Below are 11,727 nucleotides of genomic sequence, written 5' to 3'. Positions count from 1 at the left end.
GGCGAGGTCGGGGACGGTCTGGAGCCGACGAATTTGACGGTGATGGCCGGCGGGTCCGAGGTAGAAGACGAGCCCGGTGAGGTCGTTCAGGGGCTTCTGGAGGGGCGTGGCTCGGTGAGGTGGGTCGAGGACGGAGTGGCGGAGCTTGTGGGCTGGTCGGGGAAGCGAAGGAGGCCCGGTGGCCATGGTGGCAGTGGACGGCGGCGACGAGCGCGCTCGGGCGCGAGAGGGGGAGAGCGGAGAAGGGAGAAGGGGTCGGGAGAGAGTGAGAGAGAGGAGCGAGGGGGCTGCGTGGCTTCACCCAAAGAGGCCAGGGCGAAGCGGCAAGCAGGAGGTGGCCGGGGCGGCGCCGGCGCTCGCCACGCCTCGCCTCTGTCCTTCTGGCGAGGGAGGAAGACGACAGGGGAGGGAGGCGGCGGTGGGCTGGGCCGGAACGGAAGCTGGGCCGGCTCTGCTGCAGATGAGCGCCAGGTAAGTGACTGGGCTGCTGGTGGGCTACCAGGTAAGGCCAGGTAAGTTGCTCTGTTTTATATTTCTGTTCTGTTTTCTATTTTTATTTAATCTTTTGCCACTGTTTTGAATTCAAAATAATTCAAACAATGCCAAAAGCTCCTCTGAATATTTTATTTTGCTAGATGGACTTTTCCAAAAGCTCATAAAATATTTCAGGGGTATTTGAAATTATATTCTAGTTATATGAATATAATTCAAATTCAAATAGCTAATGATTTAAATTCAAAGTCCCAAAAATAAATCCTTTTAAAATGTTCATTATTTTTGGTTTGGATCAAAACCCTTGCCAAAAATATTAAACATCTAAGAAGAGCATTTTGGAACAATGAATGAGATTTTTAGGGTTTTTGCCCTTCTTTTATTTAGGGTTTTGAGGCTTCCAAATTTCCCCAGTTCAAGTTTCAGAAATTTAAACATGATGCAAACACTAGGCAGCACCAGAAGCTAGGGATGTGACAATATGTGGGATCGAACTATGTACGCTTGAGCATGCTTAATGACGGTTAAACTATGCTTGTGTACATGTACGCTTATTATCTATGTCTGAGTATGTTTAATCTATGTTAACTTATGTCTAACTATGGGATATGGATGCAATCAGTTCGGTTGATGGAATCTACCTCCGTCCTCATTTATCGGCCCCCTTTGTAATTTGTGTTAAATTTGACCAAAGATTTAACTGACAAAATGTTAGTGCAGGTCAGCAAAAGTTATATCATTGGATGTGTATTAGAACATAGTGTTCAATGATATAATTTTTGATGACATGAATGAACATTACTTAGTCAAATATTTGGTAAAAATTTGGTATAAATTACAGAGGGGACCAATAAACCAGGACAGAAGTAGTACATCAATCACACACGGTTCCTAAAATTGGAACCGTGTGTAATGACTTTCATTTTGCATGTTGCTTCAATCACACATGGTTCCCAAAATTGGAACTGTGTGCAATGACTTTTGTTTTGCTTGTTGCGTCAATCACACACGATTGGCTATAGCAAACCATTGCGTCCGAAATTCTTTGTGGGACAGAAAACCCTCACCACCCAATTCAAAAAAGAAAAAAGAAAAGCCTCGCCATCCCCATGTCACAAAAACCCTCACCCCCGCCCGCCACCCCAAGCCTTTGGTCCTGATTCACACCTGGACAAGCTCCTCTGCATCTATGCATGGCACTGCCTATCACGGCGGTAACGAATTAGCTCGATGCCTGCCGCCGCCGCCAGACTGCCGACAAACCCCACCTCATTTCGCCACTTCCGCTTGTCGCCGCCTATCGCCATCGACTTTCTCGACGCTGCTCGCGGTCGACCCAACTCCGTTTGGTTGGGGAATCTCCCGTACGAAGGGTTTTTTCTCATGGACGACAAGGTAACTAATTTAATGAGATATCATCTCATCTCTCATCCCGGTTCATCTGCCTCATTTAATCACCCGGTGGAAATCGCCATGAATTCATTTTTATTCGAGCTGATTTGAGGGTTTTCTTTCATTCATAGAGTGTACAGTGCGCCGAAACATCACACTACAAAAAAAATACACTTCCGTGATGATATGTGTTTGTCACAGTAGGTCGTGTTTTTTGTCATGCATGTACATCCATGACGATTTTATGATAGAATCAAGATAGTCATACCTGTGCTGTCGTAGAAGTGTTCCATGACATTACCAAAATTATCATCACGGAAGCTTGGCCGGGTTGCGCGCCTTGCTGGGTCGAGCGACCCGGCCAGGCGCGTGTCGGTTCGCTGGGCAATGCGGGCCCCGCCGCTTTTGAAAAGGATCCGGGTTCCGTTGCCTGCTCGGGATTCATCCCCCCAATAGTAGTCCCCGAAGCTGTGAAGGTCCGCCATCTTCGGATGAGTGGGCCTTCGCAGTTTCCCCCTTGAGCAAGGCGGATTCTGAGAGCGCCGAGTCCGGCAACACCCACTGTGTCCGGTTTTATCAGAAACCGGATCATGGCATCCCGGCTGTGGCGGGAACCGAGGAGTTTGTCGAATCTTGAGGCAATCCCTCGGGCTTCGCGCAGGCGCCACGTGGTACCCGGAAGCCGGAGGGGCCTGATAGGCCACGCGCGTGACAGGACCGGGCGACGGGCCGGGGCCCGCCACCGCGTGCCCTTGGTCCACGCGCGCGGATTTATTGCAGCGTCCCGGGGTCGGTTGCTCTTCCCCGGGCAGTTACTACGCGTGTACGTGCGCACTTATTACGGGGTAGTGGAGCGGGTGCATGCAGACGATCCCACTTCCCCACGTTTGAACCAAGGGTTATAAATTGAGGGGGGCAAGGGGGAGGCGGACACCATTCTCGCTCACGCCCTCTTGTCCCCCTGCTCGTGCTCTGCTCTTTGCCACCGACACACAGCTGCGCCCGCAGCCCCAAGCAGAGCTTCCGCCGTCGTCCATCCTATTTCTTCTTCTTCCGTCCATGTCGCTGCCGTCGGGCTCCTCGATGGGCTCGACTGTCAACACCGATGACATCACCCATCTTTGATATTCGCGGCGCCTGCCACGGGAGACGGTCGTCGGCGTCCGTCTGCCGCGCGGCGAGCAGAGACCCCGGCCCGAGGGGCAGGAGCGCGTTGTCTTCCTCACGCATTTCGAGCGCGATTTTGGGCTGCCGGTGAGCACCTTCTTCCGCGCGTTCTTGGAGTTCTTCGGGCTCCAGCCGCATCATCTTGGCGCCGGCGCCATCGTCCAGCTCTCCGGCTTCGTGACCCTGTGCGAGGGGTACCTGGGGGTCGAGCCCACGATCGACCTCTGGGCGCGCTTCTTCTCCTTGAAGCAGCAGGGCCCATCGGACGGGGAGTTTGCCGACTGCGGCGCCGCCGTCATCTCGAAGCGGTCGGGGGCGGATTTTCCCAAGATTCCGCTGGAGGATTCTCCCAAGAAGTGGCAGAACTCCTTCTTCTATGTCCGCAACCACGGTGTGGACCACATCAATCTTCCTCCCTTCACCATCGCGCCGCCGCGGGCGAAGGCGATCTGGGGCTACTCGCTCCGGCGCCCGTCGCAGGAGATCGTCAACCTCTGCAAGCGGGTGACGGTGATGAGGACGCAGGAGGGGCTCACCGGCACCGACCTCCTTGCCGAGTTCATCACTCGCCAGGTCCTTCCGCTTCAGAAGCGCTCACTACTAGGAAAACGGCTATAGATGAAATGGAAACTAATGGCGCACCACATGTGTGGTGCGTCATTATTATATAGCAATGGCGCACCACATATAGGTGAGCGCCTCATACATGGTGGCAGTAGCCACCACTCTTGTCATTAGGACAATATATGGGCGGTATATGTTTTATTATTGTTGGCATAGGATACTCGTTGCTTAACAGATTATGCCTTTGCATCTTACTACGTATTGTAATCATCACCTCCTCATCATGGTTAGTAGCACAAATAATTGCACCCTACTCTTCTCAAAAATTCTTATATGCTTCCGGATGTCCGCTATGTACCGGACGTATGCCATGTACCGGTCGTCCGTAAAATTCTCTCTGGTATCATATTTCCGGTCGTCCGGTCTATCCGGACTTCCATTAATTTTTTCCCTGGCCCAGGCATCGGACGTCCGTAGATCTCTGGTCGTCCGGACTTCTCCCAGGCACCTATATATAGAGCGGGGTGTGGTTCGGGTCAGTGTACCCTAATCCATTCGCCCCCTCTCCTCTGTTCCCCACCACTGTCGCCCCTGTCTCGCGGCTCCTCGCCGCGGCCGCTCGCCGCCCGTGCCCCTCACCGTGGCCGCTCGCCGCCCATGCCCTTCGCCGTCGCCACGCCACTCGGCTCACCCCTGTCCCCGGCGCGTCCCGCTGCCTGATTCCCTCCGGTCGCCATCTCCCTCCGCATTCTTCACAACAAGGTAGCACCTATTTCTTCTCCCCTCGTGCATCGATTCCTCGATCTATGGTGGGGTTGTTGATTTGGGTCTTCCTCCTCTACTATGTCGTGATGCCCAAGACCAAGCACTCTGCACGCAAGCAGGTCACCGGTGGGCCATCTCGCATGTCTCGTCATGGTGGCTCCGCTGACTCACGGGAGCGGGTTCGTCCTCGGAAGCGTGCAGCCCGTCCTCATACCTCATCTAGCAACTCCTCCTCGGAGGCATCTGACTACGAGGATGAATTGGATGACTTGGAGCAGCCCGGGTTTGTTGTTGTTTTCACCTCTACACCCAAGTCTGGAACTCGTAGGCCCACCTTCATGCTTCCTCCTCCTCTGGTGCAACCTCATGGTGATGCTCGTCATATCTCTCTTGAACCTCCTTTACCACTCGGCCGCGACGTTAAGCGGTTCAACGACGTTCCCGTTGCTTCCTATCATAGGTTGCGTCGTGATGTTGATCAATTTAAGGTTGCTAGTGACTCTCAGGACAATTGTTTTCGCACTAATGTCCAAGCTGACATATTTACCACTATCATCATTCCTAAAGGCTTATCTCTCCATGTATGTATTGACTTAGAGCATATTCGTACTCATCCGAATAAAAATCCGAGGGCTATTGAGCTCATTGAGTCATCTAATCTTGCTGCCCCATTTGCATTTCAACATGACTTTAACCAAGCTGTCATTCATCAATTCTATGCCACATGTTATTTTGGTCCAAATAACATTGTCACTTGGATGACCTCTGACACCATGCTCACGACATCTTATTCTTAATTTGTTGTTGCACTTGGGTTTACTGACACCGGTTTCAAAATCCACAAGGATGACCCCAACCATAGGCCCAAGGGCATTGATTTCTATGCGGATTTTCTCAAACCAATAGAAACTTTGTCTAAAACGGAGAAACAAAAGGGTTTGAACCAAGTATCCATTTGGCGCTCCCCTTTCTACATCATCTATCAGTATGTCATCCGCACCATCTATCCCAAGATAGGTGACAATGGGTCTTGCAATAGCTATTGCATTGATCTCATGCATCACCTCTATACATCTCCCAAGGGGAAGATAAATGTTCCTCATTTTCTATGGCATGAGACCCGTCTCGCTAGTTTTCAGCACAAGCGGGCCTTTCCTCATGCCCCCTTTCTTCAGGCTTTTATCAAGAGTGTTGCTCCATTTCCCATTGCCCGCACTCACTTGCATGAGCGATGGGTCATTCCACCTCACATGGCGGATGATTGGGTTCCTCCTCCTACTGCTACTGCTCGTCGCACCGCAGCTAATGTTCCTCCTCCTACGGCTCATTCTACTCCTTCCAGTTCTGCATCCTTTGGGCGCATTGCTCGCTTTCTTGGGAAGGCTCACTCTGCAATGATGAAGGTGTTCACCTTTCATTGCTCCCAAAATCACAACGTTGTCACTCGCATGCTCACTTCCAATAATGCTCTGAAGGCTTGTCTGAGAGACTCTAGAGTTTACGATGTGAGTGACGATGAACGTCTCCCTGACGAGCCACCTTCTAATTTTGGTTTTCCCTCGGGTCTTGAGTGGGCTGACTTCTTTGACGAGGCTGGTGGCAGTGGTGGACATGATGATGATGATGATGATGCTCTCTGATGCTGCTATGACCCCCCCCCTTTGGGTATTTGATGCCAAGGGGGAGTAGGCACTATGTGATTGATATTAGCTTGTATCGAACTCATTGTTATGTTTTTATATTAGCTTGTAACGAACTCATGTTATGAGTTTTGGTTATGTTCTATGCTATGAGTGATGAACCTATATGGAGCTTATTTAAAACAAACTTATGTTGTCTTGATTATCTTGTGTATGAGATTTGGTTGTGTTGGTATCATATTGATGGGGAGCTCTCTTCATGTTTATTCTTTATGGTATCATATTGAAGGGGAGCTCCCTCCATGCTCATTCTTTGTTTATTGAGCTCCACAACAAATCCTTTCGATTTTTTTATGTGTGTGCATATATGTTGTCATCAACTACCAAAAGGGGGAGATTGAAAGTGCAATCATGCCCTTAATCATATTTTGATGTTGATGACAACATGCATGTTGGGACTAATCATGTTTATAAAGTATATCTCAGGATTATGTCTCAAGGGCGGTGTGTGGATCATGACTACGGACATAAACATATATATACATATATCACTCGAGAGCAGAGACACAAGACAAAGACAGAAAGCTTCGGCTTCTTTTTCGGTTTGTTCTTGAGTATAGGGATCCTGCACTATTAAGAGGGGATCAATGGATTTCGTGAAAGAACTTGCTCAAACCCACAAAATTCACTCACATATCATCTCAAGGTTCTTCCTCTAACTTATGCACAACGTTGGTATGGTCCTGAGAAGTTCAGCTACCACCGAACATCTGAAAATCTACGGACGTCCGTCCTCTCCCAGTCGACCGGGCCTCCGGCTCTCACCGGTTGTCCGGTGCATCTTCACAGAACTGATATTAGCGGAAGACCGGTCCCACAGGACGTCCGCTCACCTCCAGATATCCGTTGCACTTCAACAGAATGATATTTGCGGATTTCCGACAACTCCGGACGTCCGGCCTCCGGACGACCGGTGCCTTCCGGGCGTCCGCTAGCTGTATAGTCCCATACCTCGTCTGTGCCCCTGGTAGATGTTCCAGTGATCGGATGACCGGCAGCCTGGGCGGACGTCCGGTCTAATCTATGGCACCGGTCGTTTGGTACCCACCGGACGTCTGTCAGACCTTGTGCACTAAGTGGCTCAACGGTTTGTTTTCCACTCCCACTATATATAGCCTTCTTCCCCCACGGGAGAGGGTTGACCACTCACTTTGAACAAACCCTAGAACACATTTCACTCTCTCTCTCACTCCTCCACACCAAATCTTAGATCCCCAAGGGATTTGAGAGCATTTGATAGAAGTTGTCCTATCAAGTGATAGATCCACTCCTTCTCCTTCTTTGCACCAAAGGAATTCATGATTTTAGCAAGTCTTGAGCTTTTCCCCATCGTTCTTGTTACTCTTGGAGGTTGGAGACTCCTAGGCGGTAGGAGTCTTTCGGAGAGGAATCGGCCTTTGTGATTACCCCCGGAAAAGTTTGTGAGGGTTTGGAGACCACCCCAAGGTCTACCAGTAGTGGTTGAGAAACGCCTCTGCGGTGTTGTCTCAAAGGGAGAATAGGGTGAGCCTTCGTGGCATTAGTGTGCCTTCATGGTAACATCCACCTCTCTTACGGTGATGTAGCTTCCCTCCAAGGAAGTGAACATCGGCATACATCCTCCTCTCCTGGAGTTGCGGTTATTCCTAACCCTAACTCTCTACTTGTGGTTACTTGTCTCTTAGCACTTACTTATATCATATGGTGCTTGCTTCCTTACATACTCGTGTTACTTGCTTAGCACTTAGTACTACACTTGCAATTGTTAGGCTCACTCTCATATTCTGCATTATTGTCTAAAATTGCTAAGTAATAATTAAAATTTGTAACTGTACCTATTCACCCCCCCCCTCTAGGTCCATGTCGATCCTTTCACCAAGGTTGTCATAGCCCAGATGTGTGTGCGCCACCACGTCCTCGTCTACCACTACTGCCTGGCCACAAGGCCTTGCGAGCGTTTCGCCGGGTTTGTCAACAACCCTCACTACATGTTCGCTATGGTGGACATCACCAACAATGTCAAGGTGCTCAAGAATTCGGGCATCGCCTGCCAGAATCTTGTCGACATCTTGGGCCAATACAAGATCTAGTGAAGCAAGTAGCATGAGAAGGACTCATTGGTTCACCTCGCCAAGGCCATCATCGACCCCTACTACAGAGACATGACGGATTCCCGCAACAACGACAAGCATGCCTGGCACTCGACCTGGATGGAGAAACTCAACAAAGCTCACGTCGTGTATGCGGCCAAGGAGGCGTACACGTGCTACGACATGTACAGACAGATCGTTGACATGAGGAAGTGCCTCCTTCCCCAAAACGGCCAGGGATCCAGCCGGAAGGAGAGCAATGGCAAGCGTCATCGCAACATGAAGTAGATGATTAGATCCTCGTTTCTCCTAGTTTAGTATGCATGTAATTGCTTACTTTGGTGTGTGAAAATGTTATCTATGTAGTCACTTGTGTAATCGTATGCTTAATTTGGTTATGCAATCCTGTCTTTTTAAGTATATATGTTGATGCTCTGTAGACAGAGCAAATCACATCGCACACGGACTAAACAAGGGAACCCGTCGGTGCTGATTTCATCCCTCACTGAGAATTGCATACCAGCAATCATTTTCTCACAACACACATGGCTTGTTAACAGGAATCGTCTATGTTGTTATCGGTCTTCCCACACATTTCTGATTACAGACCTGTTTGCCGCGTATAACACACATCTTGTTATATTGAACCATTTCTGTTCTCTTGTCTCAACACAAACAGTTCATCCGAGTGAACCGCATGTTGTATATCACACACACCTTGATCTAGCTGACCGTTTCTTTTGCGTTGCCTAATCACAAACAGTTCATCCGAGTGAACTGTATGTTGTGTATCGCACACACCTTCATCTGGCTACCTGTTTCTTTTGTTCCTCCTCATCGCAAATAGTTAATTGAACTGAATTGTATGCCCTGCATCACACACGCAACTAAAATCTGAACTATGTTTGATGCATCCGTCATCGCAAACATTTTGCACATTTATGATGGTTTTCTTACACCACCGTTCGCGATTATTGCATCGCACACAGTTTCTCGAAGGGTCTCTGATCGTAGTGTCGCGTTAGCAGCATCCTGCAGTAGTGTAGGTATGTCAGCAAGGTAAGTATCTATAACATATGTAACAAGTGTACCTTTGCCTGAAGCAGCATTTTCGTCCTTCTTGCCATGCTCAGCAAGCCACTTGCTACAGTTCCTCTTCTAGTGACTGATACGTCTCCAACGTATCTATAATTTATGAAGAATTCATGCTATTTTATTATCTGTTTTGGATGTTTATGGGCTTTATTATACACTTTTATATTACTTTTGGGACTAACCTATTAACCGGAGGCCCAGCCCATATTGCTGTTTTCTTGCCTATTTCAGTGTTTCGAAGAAAAGGAACATCAAACGGAGTCCAAACGGAATGAAACCTTTGGGAAAGTTATTTTTGGAACGGAAGCAATCCAGGGGACTTGGAGTGCATCTCAGAGAAGCTTCGAGGAAGCCACGAGGGTGGAGGCGCCCCCGTCGGTGTCAAAACCGGCGGATCTTGGGTAGGGGGTCCCAAGCTATGCGTCTTAGGATCAATGGTAACATGAACACGGCATTTTACCCAGCTTCGGGCTCTCTTGATGAGATAATACCCTACATGCTGCTTGATTGACTATAATGAGTATAGGGGTTACAAGAGTTGATCTACCCCGAGATCATATGTTGTGGTCTAAACCCTAGAGGTATGATGAGTAATGTCATAATCTATCGACTAGCCTGGACTCGGTTTATATAATGCACCAGAGGCCTAGGATAACAAGAGTCCTAGCCGAATACGCCGGTGGGGAGGAGTCCTTGTCTTGATCACCAAGTCTTGTGGAATCTTCCTTGTATGCGGCAATTGTCCGAACTGGCCCGTGAGTATATGGCCATGGGGGTCCTCGGCCCAATCTAACTGATCGAGGGACAACGTGGTGAGTACCCCCTAGTCCAGGACACCGTCAGTATCCCCATGAACCGGTCTTCAAGTTGGGGACGCTCCTCGATTCTTCCGAACTGTTCTTCATCTTCGGTCATCGGTCTTGAAAATTGGTTCAACAAATCTTCTCATCTTCGATCTTGAGGATCGTGAAGTAAATCCGAAGAGTTAATATGTCGGGTATCCGAGGAGCCCCTTTAAATTTCCAGCCTTTATCAACGCCTTGTTATTATTATGCCATACCTCAGGTTTGAAGTTATTCCTGGGCAGCAGTGTCCTCTTGCGTCCGAGCTCCAATGCTGGATTGCATTCGAGGTATCTTTTGCAGCCAAGCACCAACGTCGGACTGCTTCCGAGCTCCAACGTCGGATTGCATTCGAGGTATCTTTTGCAGCCAAGCACCACCGTCGGACTGCTTCCGAGCTCCAACGCCGGAATGTATCCAAGCTCTAACGCTAGACTATGTCCAAGCTCCAACGCTTGACTGTATCCGAGCTCCAACGTCGGACTATATCCGAGATGTGATAGATCATCTGGGTTCAAAAATTTGAAGGAGTTTAGCCGAGCTTAATGCTAGAAATGCCCTCTATGGAGCCAGCCACTAGCGCCCGAGCTTAATGTCGGACTGCTTCCGAGGTGGTGCACCACCCCTAACTGCGGGCTGATTTTTTGATAGGTGCAATTTATGCTCTGCCGAGATATATAGCCAGTAGCCCTCAAGGTGTGTGCGTCGGTCTAAAACCCAAGATGCACCTGAAGGAAAACTTGAAACCGCTGATCCTAGTTGCCCCTGAGACTCAGGTTGATGCGCGAAATCGGCCTGAGGATCAATTCCTAGCTCGGCAGCATACATAGGAATAGAAACGCGGTGTGCAAAGTCCTCGAGACTCAGGTTGGGTGCAACCGACCAACCTGAGGATAATAATATCCTCGAAAACTATATTGCACTTTAAATTTTCTGTATTGGACAGGCAGTGCAGTAGCCCCCGAGACACCGGTCGGGTGGTGACACCAGATCAGGGGATCAATGTACCCCTTTAATATTTGTAAATAATAAGCACGAAGCCCAGTAGCCCCCGAGCCTTAATGTGGGCAAGGGTGGCTGAATTAAGGATCGATATCCAAAGAAATCACAAATTATGTGTAATGATTCTATGTATCCAAGTACTTTACATCATCAATGCTCGGATCCGCATTGTACAAAACTTTGTTGACCGGCCATCGGCTTCAACCTCCTCGGCCAGTAGCCGGGGAGTGTTTGTCCAACTTTATAAAGCCTTTATGAGGGCAAAGATTTACAGCAAACAAGGAAATCCGGCCATACGGTTTTATAAACAAAGGTACGCAGAGAGACATGTTATATTATTGTTTTAACATAAGAAACATAATCCAAAGAAAATAGTCCCACTATCGATTCCTTTCTTTGGGTTGTCATGCTAAGAATGATCATGAAACATCAGCTCCAATCAATGTGGAAGGAAAATACTGAAGATTTAGTTCGGGAAAAGCTTTCAAACTCTATGGTCTAGATGAACCCAAATTTTCACTTCCGTTGCGACCGTTTATAATCTGAAAGTGGCCCATCATCGGCTTCTACCCCCTTGTAGATGCTACGCAGGGTGTTCTGGAATAACAAAACAACCCTTAGCCGACGTCTCGGTGCCCG

Source organism: Triticum dicoccoides, chromosome 3B (genome assembly GCF_002162155.2).
Source record: "Triticum dicoccoides isolate Atlit2015 ecotype Zavitan chromosome 3B, WEW_v2.0, whole genome shotgun sequence".
Taxonomy (NCBI): Eukaryota; Viridiplantae; Streptophyta; class Magnoliopsida; order Poales; family Poaceae; genus Triticum; species Triticum dicoccoides.
Note: the sequence above shows the minus strand (reverse complement) of the source record.